Source organism: Balaenoptera physalus (assembly GCF_965194825.1).
Source record: "Balaenoptera physalus genome assembly, chromosome: 5".
Taxonomy (NCBI): Eukaryota; Metazoa; Chordata; class Mammalia; order Artiodactyla; family Balaenopteridae; genus Balaenoptera; species Balaenoptera physalus.
This window is the reverse complement of record NC_138884.1, coordinates 126,704,808-126,719,495: the sequence shown is the minus strand read 5'-3', so window position 1 is coordinate 126,719,495 and position 14,688 is coordinate 126,704,808. Positions and strand designations below refer to the sequence as shown.

At 35.2% G+C, this 14,688-nt stretch overlaps 1 long non-coding RNA gene and 1 pseudogene across 3 annotated transcripts in view; one reads left to right on the top strand and one right to left on the bottom strand.

The window, feature by feature from the left end:
• The window catches only part of LOC309661370, a 187,473-nt gene extending 185,865 nt beyond the window's left edge, over positions 1–1,608 (top strand). Inside the window, exons 5-6 of one of the 2 annotated variants that reach the window (XR_014263986.1) lie at positions 535–629; positions 898–1,608. This is a non-coding gene — a long non-coding RNA (uncharacterized lncRNA). Of the gene's footprint in view, positions 1–534 lie in introns of both variants that reach the window. The other variant, XR_014263985.1, reaches the window with a different exon arrangement.
• LOC309661318 (cofilin-2 pseudogene) overlaps positions 1–14,688 on the bottom strand; it is a 446,115-nt pseudogene that overhangs the window by 122,271 nt on the left and 309,156 nt on the right. The gene's annotated exons all lie outside the window — the stretch shown is intronic.

The window sequence follows — 14,688 nt, the reverse complement described above, 5'->3', positions numbered from 1 at the left end:
ATTCTCAACTGGAATCAAAACAATTATTTTAGCTAATTGATATACACTCCCTAATTGTAATATTATATTTAGTATAATAAAAGTATTATCTCTGCCTCTATTTTTAATTTATTAATACAAGAAAGTTTTCAACCACATAGCTAGCTACATATGGCTTATGAATCTCGCATCTGTGCAAGAAACTAAACTTTTCTGAATATTGATCATAGGTCCTGTTATCAAATTATAAATTAACCTATAAATTGTTACTGGGACATGTCCTTTTTAGTCTTTGAAAATTACAGGTAAGTATACATATTTTTTCCAAATCTATATTATGGCTACTTGTTTCAGTGATATGATATATTGCATTGTATAAAATAGACTGTCTAAAATCATAAAGATTAAATATACATGTTGATATAGATGAAACTAAATGTATTAAATATTCCCAAGTAGATATTAATATATTAATTAATTAATATATATTAATATTAATATTGTGAAGTATATTCTCCAACTTAAATTATACAGGAGATTCATTCCTATTCACAGGTAACAGGAAATCATTTCTGGCAGAAGATTTGTCACAAAACAGACTTGTCAGCTTTTTCTAGCTGGCATGTAAAGAAGGAACAAATTTCCATACAGTGAGTGCATTTTGACTAATTTTACAGTATACTGATGGAGTTATGATACACTATCTGAGTATTTTTGAGGTGTCTCAACTTTTAAAATGTTCTAGAAATCATATTAAGTAGCAAATTTTGCTCTGTCTTTTTAAAATAACCTGCTAGTTACAACAGGAGATATTACTTTGATTTAACAATGCTGTAAAAGTCTCCTTCCCCAATACTGTATTTTACTTTTAATACACAATTGATGTTTATAATAAAAATGTTCTTTGTTTAAAAATAGCATCTTCTGGGCTTCCCTGGTGGCGCAGTGGTTGAGAATCTGCCTGCCAATGCAGGGGACACGGGTTCGAGCCCTGGTCTGGGAAGATCCCATATGCCGCGGAGCAACTAGGCCCGTGAGCCACAATTACTGAGCCTGCGCGTCTGGAGCCTGTGCTCCGCAACAAGAGAGGCCGCGATAATGAGAGGCCCGCGCACCGCGATGAAGAGTGGCCCCCACTTGCCGCAACTAGAGAAAGCCCTCGCACAGAAATGAAGACCCAACAGAAACATAAATAATAAATAAATAAAATTTAAAAAAAAATAGCATCTTCAGCATAATACGGAAAAATTCATGTGATATTCCTCTGCATTGTATTTCTTCAAATAAAGTTGTTTAGTATTTAGATATAAAAGTAAAAGACTCGGGGCTTCCCTGGTGGCGCAGTGGTTGAGAATCTGCCTGCCAATGCAAGGGACACGGGTTCGAGCCCTGGTCTGGGAAGATCCCACATGCCGTGGAGCAACTAGGCCCGTGAGCCACAATTACTGAGCCTGCGCGTCTGGAGCCTGTGCTCCACAGCAAGAGAGGCCGCGATAGTGAGAGGCCTGCGCACCGCGATGAAGAGTGGCCCCCACTTGCCACAACTAGAGAAAGCCCTCGCACAGAAACGAAGACCCAACACAGCCATAAATAAATAAATAAATAAAAATTAAAAAATATATATATATATGATGTCTGAAATTTCAAAAAAAAAAAAAAAGTAAAAGACTCATATACCTATTAGCTAAAGAATACCCGTTAGACTTACAAAAACATTCAAACTCCCTACCCTGAATTAAGTGTTCTGACAGAGGTGGGCCTACCTCTTTCCCCCACTTCTAAATTCCAGCCCCTGGCCTTCATTTTGTTTCTCATATGCAATATGCTTATGCTTATTGATTTTTTTCTCAACTTGGATATTCTTCTGTAGCATTCTTTGTTCTAATATTTACATGTGTTTGGCTTTGTTTTGTCAGTCAAGTACCAGCTCTTATGTCACTTCTTTGAGGAGATCAACCTTGATTAGACCAACTAAGTAATCTCGTCATCACTCTGTCACTTTCCTGTCCTCATGGCATTTCTCACTATCTGAAATCATGTCAATTTATCTATTTACATGTCTGTGTCTTCCACTCCCAAATTTAAGTATCATGAAGGCAGATATTCACTACTGTAATATCAGTGCCTAAGATGTAACAGTACAAAATACATGGCAGGTGCTTAATAAAAAGCTCACATATGCAAATCATGAATTGTTTTTTTTTTGTGTGTTTGGAATGGAATTCTTTAACATTCTGTTTAGGTAAAGTAAACAAACCTGTGCATTCTTTTCAATCTGAGAAATTCTTCATTTTGACTTCATAGAAACTCCTTTTCAACATAGATCTAACATTTGGAAGCCTCAGAAACATTGTTACTGAAAAAGTTAAAGACTTTTTAGATGAATTGGGTCAAGTAGGCAGAAACTCTAAGACAGTAATTCTCTGTTCAAGTGGCAGTTAAAAGTCATGTGATCTGAAAGGCATGATGAAGACATAGCAGATAATGGTCTTTTCATCAGGTTAGTGAGGGAGGATAAGAGGCTTACTGAAGGCTGAGTTTATATTGAATCCATCATCAGATCTAGAGTGGTAGTCGATGGATTGAGGACTTACACTGCAGCCTCCTGGGACAGGACACAGGCAAAGTCAAGTCCTGAAAGTCCTGAGGACCCAGAGAAGCAGATTGAGATTCAGGACTGAACCTAATTTTCAGTTAGGAAAATGGAGAGCTAATCAGTTTTCCACGGTAAAGGCCACCATATGGCCTGGATGAGGAGAGCTGGTGTGCTGCTGCTCCTCAGGTGTTCAGGTACTTGGACCCTGCAGACCATCAAGAACTTAGGAAGGCACGACAAGGTCAACCTTATTTCAGGGCATAAGGTTTTCTTAACCTTCTGATTACAGTGAAAATTTTAATTGGAATAATACTAATAATAATATAAACAAAAATGTTTTAATAGCTGAAAAATATCTTATCTAGCAATGGATTAAGTGAAATAAAAGCATTCCAAAACATACGGGACTTTTAATAACATCAATATATACTGAAAAGTTATATAATATCTGGCAGCATTTTTAATATTCTAAGTCTCTAGTAAACACTCAAAAAAAATAAGTATAATCATATATAATGATATCTAAATGGTTACCAAAGACCAACAGAAAGTTAAAAACTATTCTACTAGGGATAGATACCATATATGGCCATCATTATTTAATACTGCCTACATTTCTGACAAATTTATGCAAACACACAAAATAACTAGTATAATAAACAAAGTCTTTCCGTTCTTAGACCTGACAAATCCAATAGATTTTTTTTTATAAGTTGGGATAACTTGTAAAATTTGGTAAAATGGCTAGATATGAAAACAATCTACAAAAACAGATTTTGTCTACTTGAGCAAATAGTACATAGAAATGAAAATGAGAATTTCAGACTAAAAAATAATACTTAGAAATGTGTGTAAATGAAAAGTATCAGGACCTATGAAGAGTATAAAATGATACTGAAATATATAAAATAAGATCTGAACAAGGAGAAAGATATACCATATTTCTGTATTCTGTGTGCATTTCTTTCAAGATATTATATAAATTTAATCGATTATTAGGAATTTTTACTAGGTTCTCTTTTGTTGTGTCCTTTAAAAAATATAGCACCTAAATGATAGCATTCTTGGAATATGTATATGCATTGGTGTCCAGGAGGGAAAGTGACCTCTGAGAAACAGGGAGGAAAACACACTGAAAATAGCAATAGAAGTATCTGAGATAAACCCTGCCTCACATTATTTTAGCTGATGCAACTAAATCATCTTGGTTTTTAATTAGGATCACAAATATTTTTCTTAAGAGATATTCTTCATTTAACTGTATGTGTAACTGATACACACTTTCAGTTTCCAGGAAATGAAATGCATTTGCCTTTACGGTAATAAGCAAACTGAGATGAATCAAGGCACTATATTCCTTCTGGAGTTTTTATTTGTTATGCAAATAAAAATGCTTTCTCCTGCTAGATGTATCTGAGGTGAACTGACTATTCAAATTATCCCTCAAAGACAGCCTAGGCCACATAGGTTCAAAATTCTATCTGATGATATAGTTTAATTTTCTGATCTTGCCTTCCTCAGGTCTCATTTGGCAGCATGGAGGAAACTTGCCCTTTTGAAAAAATATACATGCATGATATCATCTCTTCCTATTTCATCAATATATTTTTTTCCCCACAGTAAAACACTGACATGTTATCTCTGAAGGATGAACTTTAGATAATGAGAAATGAAACATTTCCTGCCATATCAGTAAACAAAGGAGGTCAGAGTCATCAGCGCTTGCAGTCCTCCAAGGTGAGCTGGTGAACCCTGAGGGAACTCAAGAAGGAAAGAATACCTGCCATCTAGCAGCCATCAAACTGCAGCCACTCCCCATGGTGAGCCCTGAGGAAACTCAGGATGTGAAAACACAGGACACTGGTTATTCAAGGTGTTTAGAATTTGAGCCCATGATACATAGTGTGAGTCTGGACAAGTGACATAAAATACCTGATTCCTGTGACAGGTTTAAGTCAACTTGGTAAGGGAGTACTTCCCCGTATGAATCAGAGTATAAGATACAATTGACATTTACCACCACACACAAAAAAAGGAATGTGGGGAATAAACTCCAACTCAGGAGACAAGACATTTAAATATATTGCAATTGACTTTTAAGAAAATTTTGAAAATACAAGGAAAATTGACTTCCAAATTAGATAGAAATATTAATGTTTTTTATACCTTAAAATTTCATTTGGCGTGGATAGATTTCATAACGATGCCTAGTTCTCTCATGGTCCTCAATGAGTTCTCCATTTTTATGTTACTTCAGGAGAAAAGGAATTCCTAGTTTGACTTTTGCAGAGGAAAGAAAATTCAACATGTGTGTGAATCCAACAGAGAGAGTTTTGTACTTAGTACTCAAATAAAATATTGAGAAGTGTAACATTTAGCCATAAAAATAGGTTGATTGATGCCAAACAACTAGTTTTGATTTATTTTCCACTTAGTTTATTTGGTGTTTTGATATTATATATATATATATAAAACTATCATCTTGAAGCAGAAACTATAAAATGAACATAAAAGAATGCTTGTCCATTATCTTTTTAAAATACCTTTACAAATGGAGAGATTCATTATACAATATAAATGAAATATTCGGAAGCATTCTTTTACTTTTGATAACATCCCTTCCTTTGCTCATCTCTGGTATTTTCATGCATTATTTTTTCCTAATCTCATTTTCTTTCTGAAACTCAGTTGGGAAGTTAAAATATTTTTTGAATAATTAAAGGCCTGCTCAGGACAGACTGATAGGTGATTCAATTAAGGTATGCTGAGGAAAAATATCACTGAAAAATTAATACTCCCACATAAGAGATAAAGAGCATTTAGGTCCTCGAGAATGACTTTAGTTTCTAACATAATGATATATTTTTTCAGGTTCTTGTAGTACCTTCTCAATTTAATTTCTTGTTTATGTTACACATTCACTGCCTATAAACATGTCTTCCTGGTGGAATATCATCTCCTCTCCTTAAAACTACGTCCAACGATGCAGCAACCATAGCAAGACTGTGTAGGCTTTAAAGAAGATCATCTTTTTTTGGTACCAGTTAGTGGAACCAGGGGTGAAGAAGAACAGCTGAAGGTGTTTAGAGAAAGCACGCTCATTGTGTTCCCAAGAGATGGAAAAACACTTTCTATGAGGAAGCAAAGAACCAAACCAAATTCCTTAAGAATCTCTGATGACAAAATCACATTTTCAAATTTTCTTGCCTCTTCCACTAGTACAAACTGCAAACAGAAACACATTCTTTTTCTTCATAATTATGTAATTACAATAGTGGTTTTGTCGTGTTTCATCGTGTACATGTAGGGCAACACACATACATGAGATTGTTCAGTACAGAGAATATAAACCCTTGGTCACTAATACACACATGCATGTGCACACACCCATTCTCCAAAGACTGAGAGATCTATGAGGGCGTTGGCCATGATGAATTCTCAATTTTTTTTTTTTGATAGTTCTTTTACATGGCGATTAAAAATAACTGAATCAGGACATTTTCAGTGAAAGCAACATTTCAATTACAAACTGCAATGCCTGTTAAACTACTCATGGAGAAGCTCAAAAGTCCTAGAAAAAGTTTTCAATTTCTTGCAGGCAAGAATAATAAACATACACATCACATGGTCAGTAAACAATCATTCAATTTGTACTAAGATTAAAAGGTAATTACTAGGTTCAATTTAAAGATGTTTTCACTATTGTTAACTAATCCCTAGCAAAGAGGCTCTGGACCTAGAACTAGCTGAATGAGTATCTTATTCTAAAATTATTGAATGTAATTCATTTTGGAATGTATCCTTACGAAACTGTACTTTAAATGCACTAGGAACTATCAGCAAAAACTTTCCTTTAAGTTAAAAAAGAATTGGAGAAAAAAAAATGCGGGAGACATGTGTTCTTGGAAATTACTCCTTTCCATTTTCTCCTGTGGATATTTTATAAAATTTAACGTCTAGTAGATACCATAGTAGATACCTAGTTATAACTGGTGATCAACATATATTTGATAAATGAATTAAGTCCAGTAGGAGGCAAAAATTAATATTCTTAATGACAGGGGCTCATTAAGGTTAATTGATACCTGAAAGTATAGTCGGCAATAATTTGCTAAGATCTATCTAAATTAAAAATATTAGAGAAAGAAGGTACTTATTTCATAATATGGATATTTATTAAGTAACAGCCAATTGCAAGGCTGATTATTTAAAAAATGGTACCATATTGGAGGCAGAAATAAAGAATTTTAAGAGGAGGAAATCTGCCGTTATGCTAAACCAGATCACATACTGATCTCTTTAGCAGAACTCAAATTTTAAAATTATGAATCCATACTTTTTGATATTTTATTTTATAGAAAGTTAATGTCTAAAATCCTAACCAAAACAGTACTTTATAAGGGCCAATATTAGCCTCTTTGTCAACTAAAATCCAATAAAATGCCCTGGGTAAGAGACTCTCTCCTTCAGAAATGGCCATAGTATTTTGATAAATTCCCTTCCCTTCACAATAATGATTCCTCCCGAGTTAAAAATTCCTTTCTCCTTTTTTATTAAAAGAGTGAAATGAAGTGGAGGTCAGGCAATGTGGAACAAAGCTAAACAGAAAAGTTGTAGCCCATTACCTAAGAGACCTGTGGCAAATATATATAGACCTAAAGGAAGGTGATAATTCTGGTAGCTCATCATGTGTCCCAAAGACAGGGAAGAGTTTCCTGGACTTGCCTGGGAGAGCTTCTGTGTGTAGGGCCAACCCTCCCCCCATCTCAGGTCCAATGGGCAATGGGAAAATAGAGCAAGAATAACCAAGTCTATGATTTTGTTATCATTGGCCCAATGATCAAATCCAGAGCAAAAAGATTTAAACTACTTACAAGGGAACACCAAGTGTGTATGTCTGAATAATTTGAATATAAATTCTCTAGGAAAAAACCACATTCCTAAAACACTAAAATAAACTATACTGTTGTGTCACATGTTTGGGTTAAATATCAATCAATCAATAAATTTACAGCATGATCAAATGACGGAGAACCATACTTGCAAATTAAACACTAACTTGGGCAACCTAGTTGGAAATGATCCATTGGTCTTTTTATTGATTTGGCTAACAACTTTAAGGGTACTTCATCACTTTCAGCTGTGTAAAGCAATAACAGTCTCTAAAAAATTCCCCTTGAGTGTCACAGATGCCTAGAATGTTTCCTAAAATAGATCTGTTAAGTGGTCTTATAAATTACACAAATCATTTCAGGTTTTACCAGATCTTAAAGTCATTTCAAGTTTAAGACATGAACTTAAAATAATTAAAAGGATATTAATAGTGAAGCTAGAGGTTTTAAAACAGTGGTATTTTCCCACAAAATCAAGTTAGACATTAAATCTATAAGCAAGGTCATTTAAAGTAATTTCATATTCCAATTTAACTAAAAGCCAGTACTTTCTTCTCATTCTAGTTAGACGCACACACAAAATACAAAAAAGATAACTACCACCCCTATAGAAATAAATATTAAACTCAGAGGCAGTTACTGAAACTAAAATTTCTCTTTAACTATGAGTTTATATAGATTAGGTATGGGTTATCTAAGTATCTTCATGGAATCAGCAGAATTCTATGTGCAAAGTAAATTCTTTGTTAACAATAAGGATTAGAAAGAGAAATAAATGATTTGGTAATTTTATCTGCAACTAAGATCATCACTTCTTTAAAATGGAGCACTGACATCAAAGTTAAACTCTTATAACTATCTGAAACACTTTACATATCAAAATCCTTTTACTTTAATGTGATGTGTTTCTCTTATGTATTGCTAAGTTAGAAAGTAATCTTAAGCACATTTGAAAATTTGCAATTTTTCTAAAACTCATATCATTACCATGACAGTATCAATTACATTCAAAACATCAATGTAAGGCAAGATGTTGACTTTCATTTTTTCTGTGAAGAAATTGTAATTATGCTGAGAGATAGATGGTCAAATATTTAAGGAGATTGGACAATTATTGAAGTAGCTGATGTGAAAAATGAAACAAAAGTTTGTTCTGCAACACAGAAGGCACAATTGAGGTGAACACTGTAAAATTAGTAGCGGGAAGCCTTCAAGGTTATATCATTTCACAGACGAATTTTCAGCTGCCTCAGATTTGGCATAGAGAATGAATAGTATTATAATTTGAGTTTCTCAGACTGTAGTTTTACCAGGTAAGTTTAAATAAAGAACACTGGTAAAACTGAGTTGAAATAATATGCCTTACTAGAAAGCTGACAGGCCAAATAAAAAGCTGATTTAAAAAATCTAAAAAAAACTTAGATATTATAGGATTGGGTTTTTCAATCAAGCCAGAGAAGAAATATAGTGGGAATAATTGAATAAGAAAAACTGACCTAAGATATGGGATTTGAACTTGATTTCAACTATGTAGGAAGTCAGTATTATTTAAAAGAATGTATCCTTAAAGTAGTAATGCAAGAAGTCCAACAGATACAAGGGTATCCTGTAACTAAGACTAGTTGCTGTTGGATATTCCAGATAAAACCAGAAGTCAGCAAAATCTTCAAAAGGATAGAAAAGTTTGATCTAGGAAATCAACAGAAAATGAACATAAATTTACTTGGGGAAAAATGAGAGTCAGAGTGCTATAGCTTATTGTTTTTAACCTGAGTGCAAGAAGGCTATTTTACAAAAGGCGCAGATGGTTTGTGTAGAAGCAGCAGCAAACAATACCATGTAAGTTTCTGTCCCCACTTTCTTGTTTTGAGGGACCTGGGTATGCAAGAATAAACACTATATACCTAAGAGGGCAACAGAAAGTTTCCAGTTTCGGTACAAGTCAACAAAAGGAATGTGGAAGGGAGAAGTTAGGATGGGAATTTGTTTTCCAAAATATGCAGACGTTCCAGAGTACGTGGTGAAATGATCTGGTAATAAAAGAGGTGGTTTTGGGTGAGAGGAAAGTAATGACAGACCATTCTGTGATGATAGTGTGGGAGACGATACACAATCAGAGAGGACCTGTTTTGGGGAATCACAGATAATAGGAATAGAAAACTGGGTGGTTTTAACTGGTCACAGCATCTTCTAGATTATTAGTTAAAACAGTAGCCAGGTAATTGCAGCACACGTCACAGACAGTCAACGTTGACTTGTTGGGCTGCACCTCTGCTGGATACTTACTGTCTAGTAATTATGGGGACTCATCCTACCTGAAAGGAATGTGACTTGGATTCTTTGCTTTTTATAGATAATCTGTGGGGCCCTTTGTAGAGGCTCAGTGTTTAATGCCACTTGTATTCAGAATCCCAGGGTTAGAGGTGTGAAATATGTAATTTAAAAGAAAAAAGAGAACATGTTTCACTTGTTCAACTAGGAAGAAAACATCAGTAAATTAAGTGTAGGGTTTTATTGTAAGAAATCAGAAACTACTACATTGGAATTAGAACTCAGCAATCATGTTAAAACTCAGATTAGAAAAAGGAGAGAAGAAGTCTTGGCATTGTAACAGCATAATTAATTAAAGGAAGATAATAAGCCTCAGATAAGTACTTGGATATAGAAAGGAAAAACATAGCTTGATGAAAACAAATACACGTTCCATCCCTGTTGGATTTTGAACAAGTTGAGACGTAAATTAAAACAGGGGCAGATATATCCAAACCTTCAACTTTATCCCTGATAGAGGACAGACTAGAGAATAGGCCTTCAGGGTTGCTTGAACCCAGAATCAGGCAGACCTACTCAGCAAGGTACAGACTAGGCTGGACCAGTGAAGCCCAGCCCAAGAGGGTAGAGCTTCTGCACAAATGACTGCCTGGAGGGGTGGGGCAGGCTGGCTCTGGAGAGGAGGGTGTGAGCCAATCACGTGTGAGCCAATCATCTCTTCTGAGATTAACAATCAGGCAAGACACAGCCGCTTATCCCCACTTGGGGGGAAAAAATGGGCGAAGGAAAAAGACAGCCTGAGAACATCCTCAGGGATCAGCTGTCCACATGGAAACTATCCTTAGGGAAAACTTATTTTTAATACAAAGTAGTTAGGAAAAAAGATTAGAAAGGGCAGCAACTGTTGACTTTTTTCATTGAAGATTCAAATAAAAACACGTTAAGGAAATTTTAAATTTCAAAAAAAGTGTTCAAAGGAAAAAAAGAGCCCATTCTTATGCTATCCCTTCATTATTTTACATTCTTACCTGTTATAATTAAAACTATTTATTTTTGTTGTCTCTTTCAGCCAAAGCTCATAAAAATATGTGCATTCCAAATAAAATAGTTTCGATTATTTAATCCTATTTGTTCTTTTTCATTCCAATCTACTTATCATTAGAGTGTTCATTTTGTACTTTTATCCATTTATTCATCCTATGAATATTCAGTGCCCCTTTGTGCTGCTTAGTTTGCATTTGCAAAGTGTTGTAGATAAAGAGATTAAAAAAGTCTACATCTTCTAAAAAAGCGTTGTTAATCTGATGAAAAGTAAATCCAAATTTTGACACAGACAAAAAAAATAAAATAGACTTTATAACCCAGATGAATAGGACTAAGACACATGCTGGCTTTATACCTCCTAGCCGTGAATATTAAATAGGCCTATGTGTGCCATCATTAATTAAACCAAGGTCCTTCAGTTAAATAAAATACCACATCTGTGTTATCCAATTTAGCCCTTGCTTGGCTAAAGGAAAAATTATTTTTCTGAACACATTTTACAAGAACACTTTTTACAATTATACTTCAGATTTGATGGATTCGTTGATTAATTGATGGATGGGCTTGTTTTGCTTCCTCATGAACAGGTATGTGATGGAGTGTATGCCAGCATGAAATGAGGCTTGCGGAGTGCTGATCTGCTGGAGTGGTACTATCACTCTCCATTTTAGACAAATGAGTGATATACACAGAAAAAAGCAGGCCCTGCTTAAATGTTGGGAAATAAACTAAAATGAGTGTTGGTAAAATAATTTTTCTTCAACAGGGAACTAAAAATTCTTACTCACATTTTATCTTAATATTGAATTATGATCCTCTAGGTCCAGGGTCCTCAACCCCTGGGCCATGGACCAACCGGTACCGGCCCATGGCCTGTTAGGAACCAGGCCTCACAGCAGGAGGTGAGCGGTGGGTGAGTGAGTGAAGCTTCATCCATATTTACAGCCGCTCTCTATCGCTCACATTACCGCCTGAGCTCTGCCTCCTGTCCGATCAGCAGCGGCATTAGATTCTCATAGGAGCGAGAACCCTACTACGCTCTGCACGTGCTAGGGATCTAAGTTGCATGCTCCTTATGAGAATCTAATGCCTGATGATCCGAGGTGGAGCTGAGGTGTTGCTAGCGCTGGGGAGTGGTCGCAAATACAGATTATCATTAGCAGAGAGGTGTGACTGCACAGAGACCATAATAAATCAATTGCCTGCAGACTCATATCAAAACCCTATCAGTGAGTGGCAAGTGAAAACAAGCTCAGGGCTCCCACTGATTCTGCATTATGGTGAGTTGTATAATTACTTCATTATATAGTACAATGTAATAATAATAGAAATAAAGTGCACAATAAATGTCATGTGCTTGAATTATCCAGAAACCATTCCACCCACCCCCCACCCCAGTCCATGGAAAAATTATCTTCCATGAAACCGGTCCCTGGTGCCGCAAAGTTTGGGGACCGCAGCTCTAGGTAACCTAATGCCAGGCTTATGTAGCTCAAAAGATCATATAAAAATAACCGTTTTATACTTTTAAGAGACTCTTTGGCTAACTTTGCTCTAAGTTTTGTATGTAAAGAACATATTACTGAAGAAGAAAGGACACAAAACCTATTATCAACTAGAAATGAAATGGTACAATGGCAAATTACTTTCTGAGCTGCAGCATTTTCTCTTTTGTTATGTTATATTCATTTGTTAAAGCTTTACTGAAAAACAATGACTTTCTCCTTTTACTTTTACTACTTATGACTTCTATGCTAGTTTTCACCACACCTCCATTTTTTTTTTAATATTTGAGGAACTATTAGGATTATGAGCCCCCACTGACATGGCAACAGTGTTCTGTATTCTCATCTCACCTATTATTTCAAAACTCTGTCTTTCATGACCTAAAATATCACCCAATTACATAGCTTTTAAAAATAAATAAATCTTGAATAAAATTTCATTCCTTGATGTATAGAACATAATGTATTAACTCTGTACAATTGCTACAAAAAAGCAAGAAGCTATCCAGTTAACACTATTTTCTAAATTCCCTTTTGTACTTAATGTGTGATTTTTAAAAACCTATTTTAGCTTTATTATATGTCCATTAATTTATGCCAAATAAACGTATTTTCAGCTTCAAATGTTAATGAAGTATCGGGTTTAAAGATCAACACACAAATTATCTTTCCTACACAAGAAAGTCCATTTAAAAGTTGCCATATTTGTTCAATAAATTCTTTTTTTGAAAGTCAGCATTTTAATCATAGATATATAAGTTTCTATAAAATTATACATGTATGAAAATAGGATTAGGGATCATTCAAACCTATGCAAATGTGTAATTCCAGCACAAAAACAATTATCTGAATACATATACAAATGTAGTAAAATTCCTAGTAAATATTCTCATCAACTCAGTACTCAGCTGCACGCCAGAGTTAGCCTTTCTTTTGTCCCCCACACATAAAAGTTCCAGAAGACAGAAGAAAATTCTCTCTCTACTAACTCAAAATATGGGTTGTCTCACAATATAAATTCCTGGCCCTCAAATATTCTCTTTTAGTAAGTTTGATTCTGAACTTTTAATTCCCTTTACTCATAAAGTTCACCAGCCACATAGTTCACTGGGTTGGCCCAAGTATCTGCAACAACTTTTTCATACCCTGAGTAAGATCAGTATTTACTTCTGACCCTTATCCAGTAGAGACTTCTACTGGATATATATTATATTATTTAATATAAAACATTTCCACTGCCAACTCTGAATCTTGGTGTTGGTGTTATTAAGGCGGCACTAAAACTGAACTTATATATCTTGAGGAAAAAAAAGTTAACCCCTCTTGTACCACTCAACAAGGAAGCAGTAGGTCCCACTCAGCAATGAAACAGTCCCTTCATGGTGACATTGTCTGGCAAGATGCTTCTCTGTCTCGAATGACCTTTCTCACTGTCCCACTGTGCAATGTAGCTCTTGGCAGCCCAATTATCAAAGGTATCAGGCTTACAATGCCTAACAAAAGGGATAAATTCTCAGGACTTTCCCCCCCAAAACATAGGAACAGCCTGTCTCGAAGTTTCTTCAAATAACATCAAGGAACAATATTTGGGGGAAAAAAAAATTATCGCTACTCTGAAATGGCAGTTTTTGTCTAAGCCATAATTTTATCAGCTATTTCTTGAGTGGCATATCCTACTTTGGGGGGTTTACTTTGATTCCACAAAAAATTAAGTTGGTTTAAAATACTATGAGTAGGCATTTAAAAATTTTTTTCTTCTAAATATTAAGACTATTTTTAGGCCAGTTTTATGTTCACAGCAAAGTTGAGAGGAAGGTACGGAGATTTTCCCATATAGACCCTAACCCCACACATACAGAGCCGCCCTCATTATCAACATCCCACATCACAGTGGTACGTCTGTATGTCTCTTTAATGAAGTCTTTGGCCTATTTTTTAGTTAGGTTGCTTGTTTTCCTATTGTTGTTAAGAGTTCTTTGTATATTTTGGATTATAAAAGTAAAGTCCCACTGACTTTCTGCCTGCCAGGTATGTTCATTTTGGATAGAAGGTGTTGAAATATCCAAAAGGACAGTGGATTCATCTATTTCTTCTTGCAGCTCTATTAGTTTTTCCCTCACATAGTTTGACACTGTTATTTGGTGCATACATATTAAGAATTGTGATGTCTTCTTGGAGAACTGGCCCATTTATCATTATGTAATGCCCTTCTTTATTGCTGACAACTTTCCTTATTGTAAATTGGCTCTGTCTGAAATTAATATAGCTACTCTTGCAATTTATAATTACACTTAGCATGGTATATTTCACAATCCATTTAACTGTAATCTGTGTGGGTGTCTGTGGGTGTGTCTCTGTGCCTCTGGGGGTGCTTGGGGGTGTGTCTCACTGCGCCTCTGGG